Genomic DNA, 18693 nt, shown 5'->3' with positions numbered 1-18693 from the left:
TAGGAAAGCAGCGATCCACCTCCAAGGTCCACACCAATGGGTTACAGCTAGAGGTTCTCACAGGACACTGAATCTTGGTCCTTTCTGCTGCTACCCAGGCACTGGGTTGCATGAGAAGCTGATGCACCCCCTCCATAAGGAACTCTCATAGCAGTACGAATAGAAACCTCTAGCTGTACTCCTCATGTTCTAGGCACTTTTCTGAGCAAGCCTCTTAAGGAAAAATGTTTTACCCTTATATCCATTTGACAGATGAGGAAACTAAGACACAGAGAACTTCAATAATTTCCTCTGGGCTACCCAGCTGGGCAACAGAGAACCAAGGTTAAAATCCAGTCATCTGACTTTGGAGTCTCGGCTCTTCCGTACCAGGCCAGACAACCCCACTGCCTTAGAAGTCTCCAGAGCAAGAAAACGATCCTCGCTGATAGCCAAGGACCTGCTAGGTATAAAAGGAGCAGATGCCTGCTTGATGGCAAGAGGCTTCCTGTCCAGGCAGAACCAACCAGAATGCCAGTGCCCTTACAGCACCTGGGCCCTCCTTTCTCCTTCAGTACCTTCTCCGTCACTCACTCTCAAGCCTTTTGAGGAGCCTCTGGCCCCAAAACTACTGGTGGAGAGGGACCTGCTTCAACCAGCATCTCCAGGCCAGCTCTACAGGAATAACTTCTTGGCCAACAGCACTAGAAAGTTTCCAACCCTTCATAAGCATCTTCCAGGCAGGGAATTAGAACAAAAAGACAGACAGAGAGGGAGGAGGAGCCATCTGGGAACCGCGCTCTCCCCCAGACACTGAGCCAGCCTTTCACATCCCGAGGACTGCAGCCCAACAAGTCGCAACTCACCAAGACTGATTTCCCTCCAGCTGCATCAACTAATTATAAGGGGAAAGTTGAAAGGAAAGTTTCAGACTTTTCATGACAGTGTGGTTTTCTCTTTTGCTCTTTCTTCTTCCTCCTCCTCCATTCCCCTGTTCCTGTTCTATCTCCTGTTCTTCTTTGTCCCCTTGCTCCTAGTGACACACTCCCACAGACAGGTATGAGTTTGATTCATGCACTGAATGCAGAATCACAGCCTGGAAGCACCTTTCAGAGGCCATAAAATCGAATCCTTGCCTCCGTATCCAAACCACCCCTCACCATCAGCATCCTCATGAAACAGATTAACAAATGGCCTGTAATCTCCGTCTCAAGACCATCTTTTAAAATAACATTTTTTTCTCATTGTGAAAGTAATGCATACTCACGCAGAAAGGAACAAAGAAGGCACTTAAGATCATCCATGATCACAGCAAGCAGAAATAACATATTACCAATATTTTGATGTACAGTAAACTCCTGACATTTCTAAGCATTTTACCTGAAGATCACCGTGAATCCCAAGTTTAAGAAAATGAAACCCTAAGAGCCTTTTCGAAGAGGTTCTTAACTCTAAGTCTAATTACATCAGCCTGGGTCTAGGTTCCTAGTTTGAAGCTGGGGTGTGGATGAGGTATCACCCGCTTTGCAGGTAAGGAAAATGAGACCAAAGGGAGATATTGGCCAGTCTTACAGCCCTCAGCTGGCTGGGAGTCAAAGGTGTGGCAAAAAGAAGAGAAGTGCCTTGGCAGGATCAACAGAGAATTGGACGATGCCAGTGTTGGCCAGAAGCTTGGAAGTACAGAGAAGCCGGAAAGAAGTCTGTCCTCTTACTTGCACTAACACGTGGAGCCCTCCAGCTTGCCCAAAGCCAAGTTCTCCAGGATCTGGAGCTAGGTGTATTCTCTGGGCATGGGGTGTGAGATGCTGGTGGGGCTGAAAAAACACCCCCTGGCTTGGCCCCCCACTGAGGTAGAGTATACGCTCCCATGTATTAAAGTTGGGACCCAAGTGTCCCTGGTGAAAGCATCCAAGAAGAGGGCTGGATGCTTGTCCTGTTGGCCACAGGAATACTCCGTCCCAGGGTCTGCATGCTACCTGGGCCAACGGGAGAGTTTGTTGGGGCTGGGAACCTGGGACCAACCTACCTCTTCACCCCTACTCTGTACGTAAGACCATTTAATCTTGGTCAAGTCCTTTGACAACTCGCACTCATCAAGCAGTGACAAATCCTCCTTGAACAAAAAGATCCAGATGCCCCAGACTGGAGGGAGCGCTTTTACACCAGCATTCCAGGGCAGTTTTTCAGGAGGGAGTTGCAACTTGTAATGCTGACTCTTCCTCCTCTCTCCTCCAGGATTTAGCCCTGGGATAAAAGCCCTTCCCTGCCAACCCCTTTGCACAGCCAGGAGCCAGCAATGTGGAGTCTTCCACCCATAGTCCTGCCGTGGGCTGACTCAACCTCTGCCAGGTTTTCCTGAGTCTATTCTCATCACACTCCAGAGCCCTAGCTGGATGCCCCTCTCCCTGGCCCTGGAACTTCCAAGATTTGATTTCTTTTTCCTCAACCACGCCTAAGCTCCTAGAGCTTCTGTCTTCATACTTCATCTCCTCAGTGGCTCATCAAAGAGAGAAATAGGAGCGTGATGAGAGCAATCGTCGACAAGGAGAGAAAGGAAGGGGGAAAGAGCCACATACTACTCCAAGAACCTCAGTTTGCTCTTTCTTCCAAATGACCTAGTGGGGAAATTTAATTAAGATCAATCACTCAAGGTTCAGGAGGGCCCTTGGAATTCTCCAAGGAAGTCGTCTTGGGAAATAGAAAATAATTTTGGAATCATTCAAAAAACAAAAAATGAAAGCACTGAAATGACCTCTGTCTAGATATTGTTTCCTCCTAAGATGCAGAGAAGGTTTTACAATACATACCTTCCCTACTTGCTTTGCACATGCTAATGTTTAATGTATACCACCTGCACACAGACCTGGAGATGCACCCTCCCGATGGAGTTGTCAGATTTAATGAAGTTAATATACAGGGCAGTCAATTAAACTTGAATTTCAGATAAGCAACAAACAACTTTTAATATAAGTGCATCTCAAATATTGCCTGGAACATACCTTATGCTAAAAATTATTTATTCTGTATCTGAAATTCAAATTTAACTTGTTTTTTTTTAGTTTACATGTGTCTCAACTATTACATGGGACATATTTATGCTAAAAATTATTTGTTGTTTATCTGAAATTCAAATTCAACTGGGCACCTATCTTATCTGGTAACCCTAGCCCTAAGGTATCTGCCTAAAATTCCCCCACAGAGATAGCCTCATTTATCTCCACACAAACATTCTACCCATAAGCATAAACCTTGGATCTATTGTAGATTCACCTGAGCTTCATACAGTCATCTGAAAATTATCCAGGCCTGAGGATCTAGGAGACGGTAAGCTTTTTCCAGTCCTCAGCCATCTGCCTTACTCCTGATCTCATTCAGGCATTATCTGTCACTCAAAAGATGAAGGGCAGGGGGGCACAAATCCACCAAATATCAACGCTCTCTGACATCCCAAAAGTTATCTCACCCATTCTCCCTCCATGCCAGTCCTTGCTGCTTTTGGCAGAGGAAGCTTTGGTTAAGAAAAGACTGAGAATATTGGCTCATGTGAACAGTTTACTTCCCAGGTGCTAGGGTAAATTTAAAAATCAGCAAAAACCCTTAGATTGCTTTTCTGGTTTCTAAGGTGACATTGCAAAGTTGTCCAGGATGGCAGTGGAAAATATCTGCTACCTTCACAGATTTTATGACTAAAGGACTAGAGGTTTGCTTTGTGCCTACTATGAATGGTCCCCAGCCCTGCATTCCACTGATGCTAGCCATGGGCATAAAGAAAGGATCTCAGGGACGTCTCTAAATCCTCCTGGAACTTCAGGTCAAAAGCTTATCCATTTATTGGGCAATGTGCATAATATTTTATAAATATTATAAAATTTGAATCTGCCTACAAACCCTGCACAGTAGACTGTACTATTTCCATTTTACAGGTTAAGGTAAACTGAGGCTCAGAATGGTAACTCATCAAGGTCACTCAGCTAATTGGTGGCAGACTAGGATTCAGGTCAGTTCTGTAGGACTTATAACCGGTATGTTTTTAGACAGAGTCAGCCACTGAAGAAGGTTCTTCTTCCTCAATTGAAGTCAAATCCAATGCAGACAGTAAAAGGGAATCTACTCCCAAAATCATCCCAAATGAGGAAGAATGGGAAGGGAGAGGAAGGCAAAGTGGAGAAAATGGATGGGAAGGAGAAAATGGCAGAAAGGTAGAGGTTTGGCCTGCATTTGGACCCTGGAGGAGAGTCAGGGGTGGCAGAGAAAATAAAGGCCAGGGCCATAGAAAAATATTTGCTTTAAAAGAGTGATTTTTTTTTGGTTGTTTTTCTTTGTTCTTGTACCAGAAATGCCTATTAAGAAAAATATACATCTACCATTGCTCCAGCAACAGACAGAACCAGAGCTCTGCAAAACCTTTGCCAGGTTAAGGGCTTTTTCTACCCACCCCCAACCCCTCCCTACATTTCTATTGTCAGAGATGAGGGCAGAGGCCTGCCAAAACACACCACTCTGAAGACAGGGCAGCAACCCAGATCTTTCTCGAACTGGAATAGAAGCTAAAGAGAGGCCAGGCTCATACCTGAAGACAGTGACCAAGGCAGAGACCCCTAAATCAAGCCGTGAAGCTGAGAAAGTAAGAGAAATGAGGACAGAGAGAAATGCTCAGAGCTAAAATACAGAGAGAGAGAGAGAAGCAGAAATAAAAACCAGAGAGAGAGACACAATGCATAGGCCACCTTGTTTATTCTCCTGAAAGACATGGGTGAGATTTCTCGGTAAGACGCGGACTTGGGTCTTTTGCTCACTTTCCAGCTGGACCCAGTGGTGAGATGCCTGGCGTGAGCTGGGTGGTGAGTCAGTGCAGATTCAATTTCCGTCCCTCTGCCCCTCTGATCTGCTCTTTGCCAGACCACACAGCCTCCGGCCCCCTCCTGCCAAAGCACAGCTTAGCTCACCGTCCAGGTAGTGCACTTCAAAGGCAGTGAAGTGGGTGAGACAGGCCAGGCTGGGCCAGCCCCAGGACAGGAGCAGATTCCAAAAGGCCTGGCCCAAACTCTCCTCATCAATTTTCTTGAATGTCCTCCCCTCCTCTCACTTCCCCAGCACTGTGAATAATGCTTGGAAGTTAGAACTGGAAAACTCAATTTTTCACTGGGGCCATCAGCCTCCTGGGCACTGTGGGCCTGTGAGGCTTTAGTATTGTGAGGTTGACCAGATGTCAGCCAACATCAAGGCTGCATTGACAGTGCTGCAATATCACAGTTGGTTTGTTTTCCTTGGAGTTGGTTATTCCCCTTAGGACAGTCAGAAATTCAAAGAGGCACCTATGTGAACAAAAAACATAGGACATGCCTTATTAAGGTATGTGGATTGCAGGGGTGCTCCAATCTCTCTTTCCTATGGTTTCCAGATGTCTGAAGACATTTCCTTTAGGCTTCTGGGTATAACTCTAGGTGTTCAACCTCCCAGAGAAAACTGTAAAGAGTTAGTCAGGAAGCCCACTTATCTTTTGTGTTCCTGGTACTGTGAAGCACAGTGCCCAATGCTAATGTATTCTCTTTAGATGACTTAAGTTCAATTGGTGGCTTCCTCTGACTTTTTGAAACCCTATGGAGTTTGAGAAGCATGAAAACAACAATGCTTCTTCCTCTCTTGAATCTTTCCGTCTTGCCAATTGGGTCCATGCATGAGAATTACTACTGGTCCAAGGGCTCAAAGACTAAGATGGCACGTGGAATTTGGACATGTTACTTATCCCCTACAACAGTGATTGTCCATTAGAATTTTCTGCACTTACAAAGATGTTCTATCATTGTCCTTTCCAATATGGCAGCCACTAACCACACATGGCTATTGAGCATTTGAAATGGGACTAGTTTACCTGAGGAACTGAAGCTTTAATTTTATTTCATTGTTATTAATTTTAATTTAAATAACTACCTGTGGCTAGTAGCTAGACAGAGCTGATTAAGAACATCTCTTCATTCTTCCAAAGGAAAATTAGGATAAGAACAGATTTCTGTGAGCATTAAACAAGATAATCTCTGTAAAACAGTCCATTGCTTGGCATATACTAATGATACTATATAAATGTTAGTTAGTGTGTTATTTTCATTAATGTTATTAGGAATCATCATCATCATTATCATTACGCAGCTTAGAGCTAGAAAAGAGTTTAGAGATTGTGCTGGTTTGAAATGTTGTATGTACCCTAGAACATGTTTTAATCTTAATCCCATTTTGTAAAGGCAGCCGTTTCTTCTAATCCCTATTCAATATTTGAATCGTTTGACACTGTTATTAGGTCATCTCCCTGGAGATGTGATTTAATCAAGAGTGATTGTTAAGGTGGATTAGATACAGAGGCATGTCTCCACCCATTTGTGTGGGTCATGATTAGTTTCTGAAGTCCTATAAAAAGGGAAACATTTTGGAGAATGAGAGATTCAGAGAGAGCAGAGCAGAATGACATAGCCAAAAGAAGCAGAGTCCACCAGCCAGTGCCTTTGGAGATGAAGGAAAATGGCTCCTGGGGAGCTTTATGAGACAGGAAGCCAGGAGAAGAAGCTAGCAGATGATGCTGTGTTCACCATGTGCCCTTCCAGATGAGAGAGGAACCCTGACTGTATTCACCATGTACCCTTCCAGATGAGAAAGAAATCCTGAACTTCATTGGCCTTCTTGAACCAAGGTACCTTTCCCTGGATGCCTTAGATTGGGCATTTCTATAGACTCGTTTTAATTGGGACATTTTCTCGGCCTTAGAACTGCAAACTAGCAACTCATTAGATTCCCTTTTTTAAAATCCATTCTGTTTCTGGTATATTGCATTCTGGCAGCTAGCAAACTAGAACAGATATCTTCTAGTACAACCCTATTATTTTACTGGTGGGGAAAATGAAGCCAAAAATGGAATTGATCTGACAAGCATTATGGTAGGCAGAATTCTAAACTGACCCCAATGGCCCATACTCTTGTATAATCTCCTCCCCTTGAACAGGATCTTTATTTTGTTTCTACTCAATAAAATATGGAAAAAGTGATGGGATATCACTCCTGAGATTATATTCCTTATATAGCAAAGGTGAAGGGACTTGGTCAATATAATTAAGGTCTCTAAGCAGTTGACTTTGAATTAACCAAAAGGGAGATTATCTTGGGTGGACCTGACCTAAGCAGATGGACCCATTAAAAGCTGACCAAAGTATTCCTTGAAGTCAGACTCCAAGCAGCAGAATGCTCTTTCAGTTTTGCCAATTTTGAAGAAGGTAGCCAGTATAAATTCACACAAAGCAATGAATTCTATGAACAACCTGAGGCAGGTCCTTCCTTAATTGAGCCTCCAGATGAGCACACAACCCAGCTGACAGTTTGATTTTTGCCTTGTGAGACCCCAAGCAAAGAACCTAGCTGAGTCATGACTTTTGATCTATAAGAATTGGGAGATAAACAGTGAGTGTCATTTAAAGGCTCTATGTCTGTGCTAATTTGTTACACAGCATAGAAAACTACTCCAGGTATATACTTGGCAATGGTAAAACTGCATTTTTTTTAAGTATAAAAGGTGTGCACACACATGTGTGTGTTTTCAATCTGCTTCATCCTTAACTCATTCTGCCTTTAGCCTACCCCTATTTTGTTGAAAATAGAAGGTCTGATTGAGCCACTCATAGTCACCAGCTGCCCTGCAAGTTTTCCAATCTGAGCAATAATGGTATAACACTTCGCACAACTGCCTTGCTCTCCTGGCCCAAAGCCTCTCTACCAGGTTGAAAGATCACTTGTTCCAGCAAGCCTTTCCTAACCTCCCCCATTAGGTAATGACCTCTGGTTCGAGTCTCATTAACAGTGTGTCCCCTCAGCTGTCTGCACATTTTGTGCTATTTGTTAAGTGTCTGTCTTTCTGGCTAGACTGTGATCTCCCAGAAGGGGCCACACTTGTCCTTTTTTGCTACAGCTCCTGGCCCATGACCTGGCACCCAGCAAGCACTCAATAAATACTTGCTGATTGACTGAAGGGAGGTTTACAAAAGGAGCATGTGCTCTAGGTAGCTTTAATTGATGAAAATCATCAGCCTATCAGATGAGGGAGCAAGGCCACATTCCAGCAGAGGAAATTATTTGGGCAACGTGGTGGCAAAAATCAGTCTCTGCTTATTCAGATGCTCCCCAACTTGACTGGAGGAGTGCTCAGTCTATTCTACTGCTGGCTTGTAGACATGGGCAGAGGAAGAATCTGGTAGTGTACCAAACAAAGGTGGATCTTGAAATGGAAGAATCTGACCAAAAAGCACCCCAAAAAACTTCTCAAATGGCATTGATCCTGCCCATACTTCCCAACGGCTTGAAGTCAGCCACATCTTCTCCGTGGCTGACCACACCATGTGGCTGAGAGAAAGCCCTCCTCCTACAGTCAATACACATCGTAGACCCACTCCAAGCAGAAGCTAGAAAGGAGATGGCAAATTTATTCACTTTTCTTTAGCCATGATGTGTAATTAGACTTGAGTTAAGAATTGGGGACACTGGCAACTGAAGCCCTGTTCCTTCATTACTCTAACTCATATTTCTCTGTTCCTTTTATTGACCACTTTCAACCAATAATCTGGGCTTTCTTCCTAAGCTTAGAGTTTCATAGTTCTTTGTATGCTCTTTTTTTTTAATGCAATTTTATTGACATATATATATATATATATATATATATTCACATATCATGTAATCATCCAAAATGTACAATATCACCATAATAGCTGTTTATTCATCATCACAATCAACTTTTTTGCTTTTTTGTGACAAATAATATATATACAAAAAAAAGCAGTAAATTTCAAAGTACACCACAATTAGTTGTACAATAGATTTCAGAGTGTAGTATGGGTTAACAATTCCACAGTTTTAAGTTTTTACTTCTAGCTGCTTTAAGGTACTGGAGGCTAAAAGAAATATCAGTGTAATGCTGCTGCAATCATACTCATTTGTTAAACCTTACTTTCTCTGTATAACTCTACTGTTTCCTTTGATCTTTCTTCCACTCTTCAGGGTTATTTAGGCTATGCCCATTTTGACTTTTTCACGTTGAAAGGCACTGTTGATAATATGGGATAAGTGGATGGAACTAGTTGATGTTCTTGGAGAGGCTGGTCCCTCTGCATTTCAGGACTTGTCTGGCCTAGGAAACCCAACTGGAGGTTGTAGTTTTCTGGAAAGTAATCCTAGTGCATGGAACCTTTGTAGAATCTCATATAAAGTCCTACTTGATCTTTAGGATTGGCAGGAATGGTTATGGTTAGAGTGTGGCAAACTATGATAGGTAGCAATGTCTAGCTGAAGCTTGCTTAAGAGTAGCCTCCAGAGTAGCCTCCTGACTCTATCCAAACTCCCTCAGCCACTGATACCCTATATGGCATACCTCTTTTCCCGCTTTTGGTCAGGATGGCATTGTTGATCCCATGGTGCCAGGGCCAGGCTTATCCCTGGGTGTCATCTCCCATACCTCCAGGGAGACCTTCACCCTTGGATGTCATTTCCCACACAGCGAGGAGAGTAATGATTTCACTTGGAGAGTTGGGCTTAGAGAAAGAGAGAGGCCACATTCAAGCAACAGAAGAGGTCCTCTGGAAGTAATCCCTAGGCATAACCATAGGTAGCTAAGCTTCTCCCCTACATAAATAAGCTTCATAAGAGCACGCCTCAAGATCAAGGCCTTGGCTTATTGACTTGGGAGTCCCTAATGTTTGACACAATAACAGGAGTTTCCCTGGTGGTAATGTTTAATAGTTGCATTTTTTTCTGCCATCCTTCAAGGGACTTGATCAATACTTTTTGATTATCAGCCTAACGTACTCCAGAATGTATCTGAGCATTATATTAAGTTATACAGGATTACAGGCCCTCATTCTGGGAGTGAGGCTCCCTATGCCTGGTTGTTTAAATAATCTATCCAGACAGGTTGAATTAGATTATGTGCCACAGAAAATGTAGGTTCTAAACAAAATAAACCTTTCTTCCTTTGGTCTCATAGAGTAGGTGAAGTTATAAAATACAATGTCTTCTTTAACCCTGTATTCTGAATTACCATAATCCCAACCCGATTTCTTTTGTTCTCATCTCTAAATTCCAAGCTATACATAAAAGCACAGACTCCCAAAATCCAGAAATAACAATTACTGCTCCGAACTAAATGTGACTGCTTTAAGAGCTTACAATCTAGACCCTAATTTTCTTTTAAGTATTTTCTAATTTAGACCATACAATATTTAATCTTTTGTTTCTAGCTTGTTTTGCCTTGCAAAATGTCCCTTTCGTAGGCTCTTAATAGCACATTCGCTCAAGGAATTCATGCTTATATTGCCACATTTTTATGGGTGATCCCTTGATCTGTTCCACCAGCTCTCCTCTTTCCAGTCCTGCTATATCCTCTGTCCTTAGGGTAGCGTCACTCAAATGTACCACCTTCCCTTCCTTTTCTCCACCTCTTTCTTCAGTGCCTCCTATGTCTGGATAGTCTCCCCACCCCCATCCTTCCAGCTATCCAGACTCAGGAACCTCGTGGTCATTTATCCTCTGCTAACCCACTTCCCCCAAATATTTGTTTTCATTGGCCCCCCCAATTCTTACTCCATAATGCAGAAGGAAATCATCCATCTCCATCCTTATTCTACAGGAATGTTTGGATGAAATTTCAGGGCATTAGAAGAAAGATGCTCCATAAACATAATATTGCACTTACAGCTGAAAACTCATGTTTTCAGTGTATTTTAAAATTCACTCAATGGGAATGGAGGAAGTGGACTGAGCTGTGTAAATGGGGCAGAATTGGCTATGGGGTTGGCAGTTGTTCAAACCGAGTCATAAGTTCATGGGAGTTCATCATACTATCCTGTCTTCCTTTGTGTATGTTTGAAATTCTCTACAATAAAAAAATTTTTTTAATGAAATTAAAGAACCAGTTGAATCTTAAAAAAAAAAAAAATGTGGGTGGGAAGAGCATGCCAATACTGTCTTCATACTCCCAAATAGTAACAACAGGCTGAGGCTGAATTGCAGGTGGCCCCATGAACATGGCATGATTCTCCACAGTCCCCATCCAGCCTGTGTCATTTGTGACCTGTTTCCTATGGCTGTAACAAAATAAATGGATAAATAGATGCATACAAATGTACATGAACGATGCCTATTGATCAATAATTACTAGTATGTTTTCAGTTATTTCTGTTTTGTGAGATTGAAGAGATGGCCCAGAGACCACCGCAGAGCTACTAGCATATGACAGCATTCATCTCTGCATCCCTAGAACACGGAACATTACCTCCTCACATTTCCCATTCCAATTCCTGCATGCATCCAAGATTTACACAATCCTGACATATTTTCAGATCAGGAGTCATCTGCTGCAGATGGTTCAATCTTCTGGGCCTACACTGGTGGTTAAGAACCAGAGAGTCATTGCATCAGATGAAAGGAATATGAAGCTCACCTTTTTGAGGACCAAATAAAGGCCCTGTTATCTGTCCAGGACCCTGACTCCTCATTTAGACTTTTGACTTTAAACTTTGAGAGCCAACATTGGCCTCAGTGGTTTCTTCCCAGACTCTCAGAGTGGTGTTACACCCGTTCATTCAACTCCCAGACCTGGCCAATATCAATTCCTAAGAAATATCCAAAGTCGGCTCCAGTTCTCTCTGACTCGTTCAACCCACCCACTGCACTGCTCTTTCCCATCCGATTGGGTTTCTAACTGGCTGCAGAGAGCAAGTGATTAGTGAGGATTTAATAATTATCAACAAAGGGAATTAAACCTTATTTAGTTTCATTTCCTTTGCCTTTAACACGTTGGCAATCTAGAAAAGGTAACCACAGAAAGAGGCTAGCCCTTGAGAAATTGGGGGGAAAATATAAATGAAGAAGAAGGAAAGTAAGAGATTTCATCTATTTATCCACAAACACTACTGAGTGCTTACTATGTTCCCGGTTCTGGACAACACAATGAGGAACCCGACAGTCAGATTGCCTGCTCTCATGTCACTTCCTTTGTAGGCATAATTAAGGCTGGAAAGATTATGAAAATAGAAATGCAGCTTCAAGAATTTTCTGGCTATAAAATATCTGGCGTAAAGTTGATTAAAGAAGACTTTGTGAAAAATAATAATAATAGCCACTACTTGAGTGTTTTCTGTCTACTAAGTATTGTGCTAAGTGATTTACATACATCAGCTCATTCAAACCTCACAATAACCCGTGGTGAGGTGCTCTATCCCATTTTACAGAAGAGTAATTTGAGCCAGAGGAAGGTGAAATAATTCACTCGAGGTTATGCTGCTTCAATTTTTTTTTAATAAAAAAAAGGACAGTGCTATCCAGAGCTTGGGACTCAGGAAAACCAAACCCTCTATCCCAATCTGCCCCAGTTGGATGACTCCCACAGGTCTGTCCACTCGGCCTTTCAGCTTTGCTCAAAATAGTTGTGTCCTTGGTTGGCTTATGATTAAGGGGCTTCCTGTCCCTGCTCGGCAGTCAAATCGGTGTATTTACTTGTTCGAATTTTGTACAAGGGGATGGACTAGTGTGTTGTGCTGTCTAAGCTAGACTTTGTGCTTTAACTCCTACCTCCCCATTTACCAATTAATTGGCCATCCCAGTGTGGGACCTCCATCCTCCATGACCACACCCAGCAAAACCCACCAGACATCATAGTATGGACTGTCCATCCTATTTATGTTTGTTTAATTCATTTTTTGTCCAAGGCTTGTCACACAGTTGTGTAGAGATTCTTTATCTCAGCCTGTTGGGTGTATCCAGCCTAGAACGAAGCTCTCAGAAGACAGGTCATGTGTCTTTTTAAAAGCCAAGAATTGCATAATTAAATTGAATGAACTCACGATACTACCAGCAAGCTTGGAGTGAACAGGATCTGTGCGGGTAAACTTCCTGGTATTCTAGTCAACTCAAGAGTCTGTGAAACCATAAACTCAACTTGAGGTTCATGGTCTAGGGTCTGTTTTCCTTGCATTGGTTAAGGAAAGGACATCAGCAACTCTGGACGGTGGAATCAATCATTGACTATCATTCATGCATTCTTTGAGTATAGAACCATCTAGGATAAGACAGAGAAGGACAGTGATGGACTAGCCCAATAATTGGGATAGTCTACAGATGTATTCCCACGAGCTGCAAGTTGCATGGAAGTTTGGGGATGGGGGGTGGAGGTGAGTGGTTTTATTGCTAGTAATTTTAAACATTAAACGTATTCTAGGTCATCTGGATGGCCACTTTATAATCCCAGCTCTAGGAGACATTTTCCATTTTCAGAAGCATGGGAGCCAAGTAACACCACTGTCATTTTCACTGGCTAGTAGACTAAAGAGCAGAAATGGAATCAATTCTGAGATAACATGTGGGAGCTGAGTGAAGATGGGCTGAGGTGATATCAAATTATAATGTGAAGATTTTGCAATACTGTTTTATTTTGCAGGTGATTTAAGGGATTTTTAGGGATAAATTTGATTATACTCCACTTTTTACTTTAAAACTAACCACTATGTAAGACATGAGTCCACTATATTTGAAAAGAATAATAATAGAATTAAATTATCAAACAGATCTTGGTAGTTTGTGCCTACCAACTCAAACAAACTTGCCCCATAACAGTCAAGCCATGATCAAAAGATGAGGATTTATTTCAGCAAAATACTAAATTAATGTTGTCAAGTCACATTTTAGTGGTTTTATAGTTTTGATGAGTTTATTTACGTATTTGTTAGATTCTACAGTGATATTACCATATGGAGTTTAGACCTTACTATGTTTGTGCACATTTAGTTTATGTTAAAATTAACAGATTTTAAGTCCAATAATAGAATTCTATTGGATTTAGTTTTACTTTTATAAAAGCCCATAAATTATTTGCATTTGAGGCACACAGTATTAGCCATGACCAACAGTTAGTCTAAAACAATGCAGAGATAAACCAAAATGTTTAGGGAGATGTTGGAATAATTAGTGGTTGGTATATGTTTTTCATTAAAAGAAAATGTATTAAGCATCTTTGGTACTAGGAATTATACCAGGCACTCGTGGTGAAGAAGTGCGGAAGGAAGGAAAAGGGGGAAATGAGCTTCCAAGATGAACAAGAACTTGACCCTTCATGATATTGAGTCTAATGGAGAAGAAAGGGCTATAGTGGGTAATTGTGATTAAGCACTAATAAGGTTTGCCCGGACTATCTCATTCGACACTCGCTACCACACTATGTGGTGGGCAATGCTATTACCTCATTTTTCTGATGAGAACACAGAAATTGACGACACTGTGGTTGTTACCTAGCTGGGTGCCTTTGTGAGACTACAATGGGAACCACTGCCTGCCTGTGAGAGTCAGAGAACCTTCCAAAGAAGGTACAACTTGATCTGGGTCTTTAGCAATGACTATAAATTCACCAGTCAGCAGGGAGGGGGAAAGACACTGCTGGCAGAATGGCCAGTTTGTGCAAAGACATGGCGGCATGGAAGAGCATGATTTAGCTAAGAAATGGCGCAGGAGTACAGTTGACTCATTTGAGAAGACAGCCAGAGGCAGCTCTGAAGGGCTCCCTCCCCATCCCTGAACGCAGGTAGCGGATCCAGCAAAGACACTGGTTCTACACTAGTAGAAAAGTAGTGTTTCTAGTAGAAAGATGGTTCAGAAACCAGACTCACCTCTTCTACCCATTGCCACCCATCTCCCACCACTCACCGCCTCTATGCCACTGCATACAGCTGTGCAGGTCATGCACTGCACAACAGAGCCCCATCCAAAGGATAATATTCACATAGCAGACATCATAGATATGTACACGCACTATGACAATTTCCTGGAAAGGGCTGAGAAGTTTCTTGCTCCAAAAAAAATCTGTATTTTATATCTTTTTGACAACTGGAAGAACAGTATCTTAAGGAAGGGCACATTTTAATTCACAGAAATGTATCCCACGGCTAGCAGCAGTAAGTTAGTTTTCACCATTTTTTCCTCTTGAACTGTGATGAAAACCAAGCTTTAAACGTGCATTGCAACTTCATTTGGCCTTTTTGTGGCTCAGATGTATCATATGCAACCTGCTTCAAGCAGCAAACATTCCTTTTCTCTCCTCCTATTCCATACAACTCCGTGTTTTCCCACTAGCCCATCTCTCTCTCTCTCCTAGCTCTTGATCTACCAACAATTGTCTTCTAAGTCATCATAGGTCACTTTTCCAGGTTAATCTCATTTTTCCAAAATTCAAACACAGCTTCAGGGCTGTCCATTGTAGGAACACACCAGATCCAATGATACAAAAAGATAGAAAGCTCCCGGTCCAAAGACACTGTATTGTTGGAGCCCTCCCTGATCTGCCCTATCTGCCTGGAACTGCTCCAGAGGCCTCCTAAATGTCAATTTCTTAAACTACTAACTTACATTCTGCTCACATAGAAATATAAATCACTCTGAGTCACAGTTGGCTCCCATTTCTTCAAAAGGCAGCCCTAGGGTCAATTTAGACTCCAGTTAAATGGCCACCACAGGGAGTGCCATTATGAAATTAACTCTCAAGTAGCACATGGTTTCATCCTCCAAATCACTGTACACTCTGTTCCACAAGAAATTTCATCTAAACTTAGAGAAACCTTGTCCAGAAAGAATACAAAGCAAATTAGGATAGTGCTACCTTTGGGAGGGCAGACAGGAATGGAATGGGATAGGTGGTTAGGTGCTATCTGTTATATTTTATTTCCTTTAGAACAAAAACTCAAACAATTATGACTAATTGTTACCATGTGCTAAATGTGCAATGCATATGGTACATATAGGCTATAGGTTAGATTATCTTCTGTTGTATGTGTTTGAAATATAACGATTAACCTTTTTAATTAAAAAAGATATTTTATAGTCACTTTAACTGAAGATCACACTCTAATTATTCATCAAACAAGCTTTAGGGAAATCTTTGATGAACCTAAAGTAATCAAATTCTGATCTGGTCCTACTTTGTCTGCAAGATAAATTACTCACGTACATGTCTGCGTGGAACCTGGAGGACTGTGTACCCAAGGCCGGGTGGGTGTTCTTTTGGCAAAAGCCATCAGGCTTAGACTGGGGTAACAGGACAAATGGACCCACGGGGTGTTCCTGTATGTTTCTCCCCCCCACCACCCCCATCCCCATAGTTAGATTCCTACCTCTGTCTGGTTCAGCCTGAAAGGAGGAGCATGTTCAGCGGTGTATCTATTCTGCCACCTAGCCTTCGGCGACGTCACTACAACAAAGCTGCCTTAAGACGCTCTTTGCCCAGACCTCAGTCTTGCTGAAGTTCCCTTAGTTGGGGAGGGACCTAAATGACAGCGTCCTTTATTTTTTGAAGATCGGGAACCTTAGTTTGGATCAGGATGAAGTGGCCGCATTAGCACACCCGATGTGTACTGGCACCTGAGAAAGGAACTGGTGTCAAGCTCATGAGGTCTTTAAAACAGGGGAATGGGTTAGACAAGCCTGTCCTGAAGAGAAGCGATAGCAGTGCCTAGGAAGGATTGAAAACAAGAGCTCTACATGTCATTATTTTTCCTTCCCACCCAGAAAAATACGTGATCCTTTAGATCTTCCTGAACTTCTGACTTTCTCAAACCATTTTATCAGGTAGCATTCTTTCCTGAAAACTTTCATATAGAAATTCACCGAAGATTTACAAAACTAAAATGCTATCCACACTTTCAAAAGTTGTCCAGATATAAGCACAAATCTTTTTCTCAGTTGCATTTCTTGAAATTTGGTTTAAACGTGCAATTTTGGTTTCAATCTTTGAAAGGAATGGGGAGGAGTGGTCTCCAGGGAAATATGACACAAGTGGATGATAATTTTAACACCCTACTTCTCCAAGAAAGGTGTGGTTCATAGGTATCAAAACCCATATGTGCTGGAGTTATAAATTTGTGGCAGGGAAACCAAATCAGCAAAAAAGAGGTCCCTGGGAGGGAAATAATAAGGTCTTCCCAACTAAACTCACTTATGCAAACTATTTCTTTCCAAAATCAATCTACTAAAGGTGACTGGGAACAGGTCTAGGCCTTCAGGAAGGAGAGGAGAGGGAAAGACATCTCCTTAATCCAACATCCTGTAGAAACGGAATCAACACATTCCCCCTCCACAATCACACATTAATTATGGTTCAGAAGAAAAACTCATCTGGCCAGTCTCCCATCCTTGCGTTTGCACAAAATCACTTCAGACAATCCAAGACTACTGAGAATTCTTCTTTCTCTTACAATCGCTCGGAAGTCAAGCAGCTCCGGTCCTCTCATCAACCCTAAATCCCTCATGACATCAGCCCATTTCTAAGTGGAGATAAAGAATGGTTGCTTAACATTACAGACGTGCAAAGCGTGCTCCCTTCTTGCCCCCCTCTACCGCCCCAGCCCAAGGACCAGCTCTTCTCTCTATCCTTTTCCTTTTCTCTATGAATCACCCCCTCTTCCTTTTACCTGTCCTCGGACATCTTATTTTCCAGACACTGGAAGCTAGCTAGACAAAAAGGCATGTCACTGGTGGCTGTCTCTCAGTATACAGGGTGGCTGGGACAAAGCAACTCATATTTCTTTGGAAAGAGCACCACAATTTCCCCATTCATCTTAAATGCTACCAGCGTGCCCAGAGTCTGCGGAGTTGCTAAGGTGGTGCAGAAATAGGGGCAAAGACCAGCACACACATGGAACCTACTGGTCTCCACACTTCTAGTCTGAACTTGACACAAATAAGAAAATAGCACAGGATCTCCCTTGCTCCTAAGATATTTCAACCAAGCTTCTGAATGCCAATTTGTCCCCTGTCTTACCAAGCCTCCACACGGAGTTGAGATGCAAAGGGAATGAGCCTTGCTGCAATTTTTTTTTTTTTTCATACAGTTTCTCCTCCCTCTCCCCTAGCCAACACCTAAAATCCCTTTGGCAATACAAGCAAAAGCAGAACTTTCAACTTTAGCCTCATTTTAAAATGTGCCTTTCGGCAAGTAGATAAATGAGGAAAGAGATGGGGATCTTGGGGTGCTCAAAACAAGAAGCGATTTGCTCCTGAATCCAAACAGCAAGAGAAATATTTTCTTCAAAGCAGTTCTGCAGAAAGAATTCTTATCATAGATAAGGGTGCAGTCTAGTGGCAAACTTCATGAAATGCAGCCCCTTCTCCAAAGGAAAGAGCATTTCTGAAAAGAAAGGAAATGCAAAGGGCGTAAGTACACTCAAAAGGAACAGTAACAATGGCTCATTTCTCTTTGACCAGGCTGTGCAATCCACGCTTGTCAATTTCAGAAAAAGCGAAAACATCACCATCTTCCTTCTTTTAAGATTTTGTTTCTTTCATTTGACTAAAGAAAAGAGGGGGCACAGGTGTCTGAGGTTTCAAGGGGGTCATTGTCCCTGGTCAGGATCGCTTCAGAAGAAGTCCTTCGGGTTTTGTCCCCTCATTTTCCTGGTATATACCTGCATGTGCCAGTTAACTTTATAATGAGGTCTCCCTCTCATCTGTCACCCAGAGATGTGGCCCTGCTCAGTAGAAATACCCCTTTGAAACAACATGGAGGAAAATCATCTCTCTAATCTGCCTTCTTTCCATCTAAAAACCCCACAACAGGACACTTTAGGACACGGGACTAGGTTGTCAGACTTAACAGCTTTTCCTCCAAAGCTCCAACCCCTGTAACTCCCACTCTCAACAATGTGGAAT

This window comes from Tamandua tetradactyla, chromosome 3 (assembly GCF_023851605.1).
Source record: "Tamandua tetradactyla isolate mTamTet1 chromosome 3, mTamTet1.pri, whole genome shotgun sequence".
Classification (NCBI taxonomy): Eukaryota; Metazoa; Chordata; class Mammalia; order Pilosa; family Myrmecophagidae; genus Tamandua; species Tamandua tetradactyla.
This window is presented reverse-complemented; position numbering follows the sequence as displayed.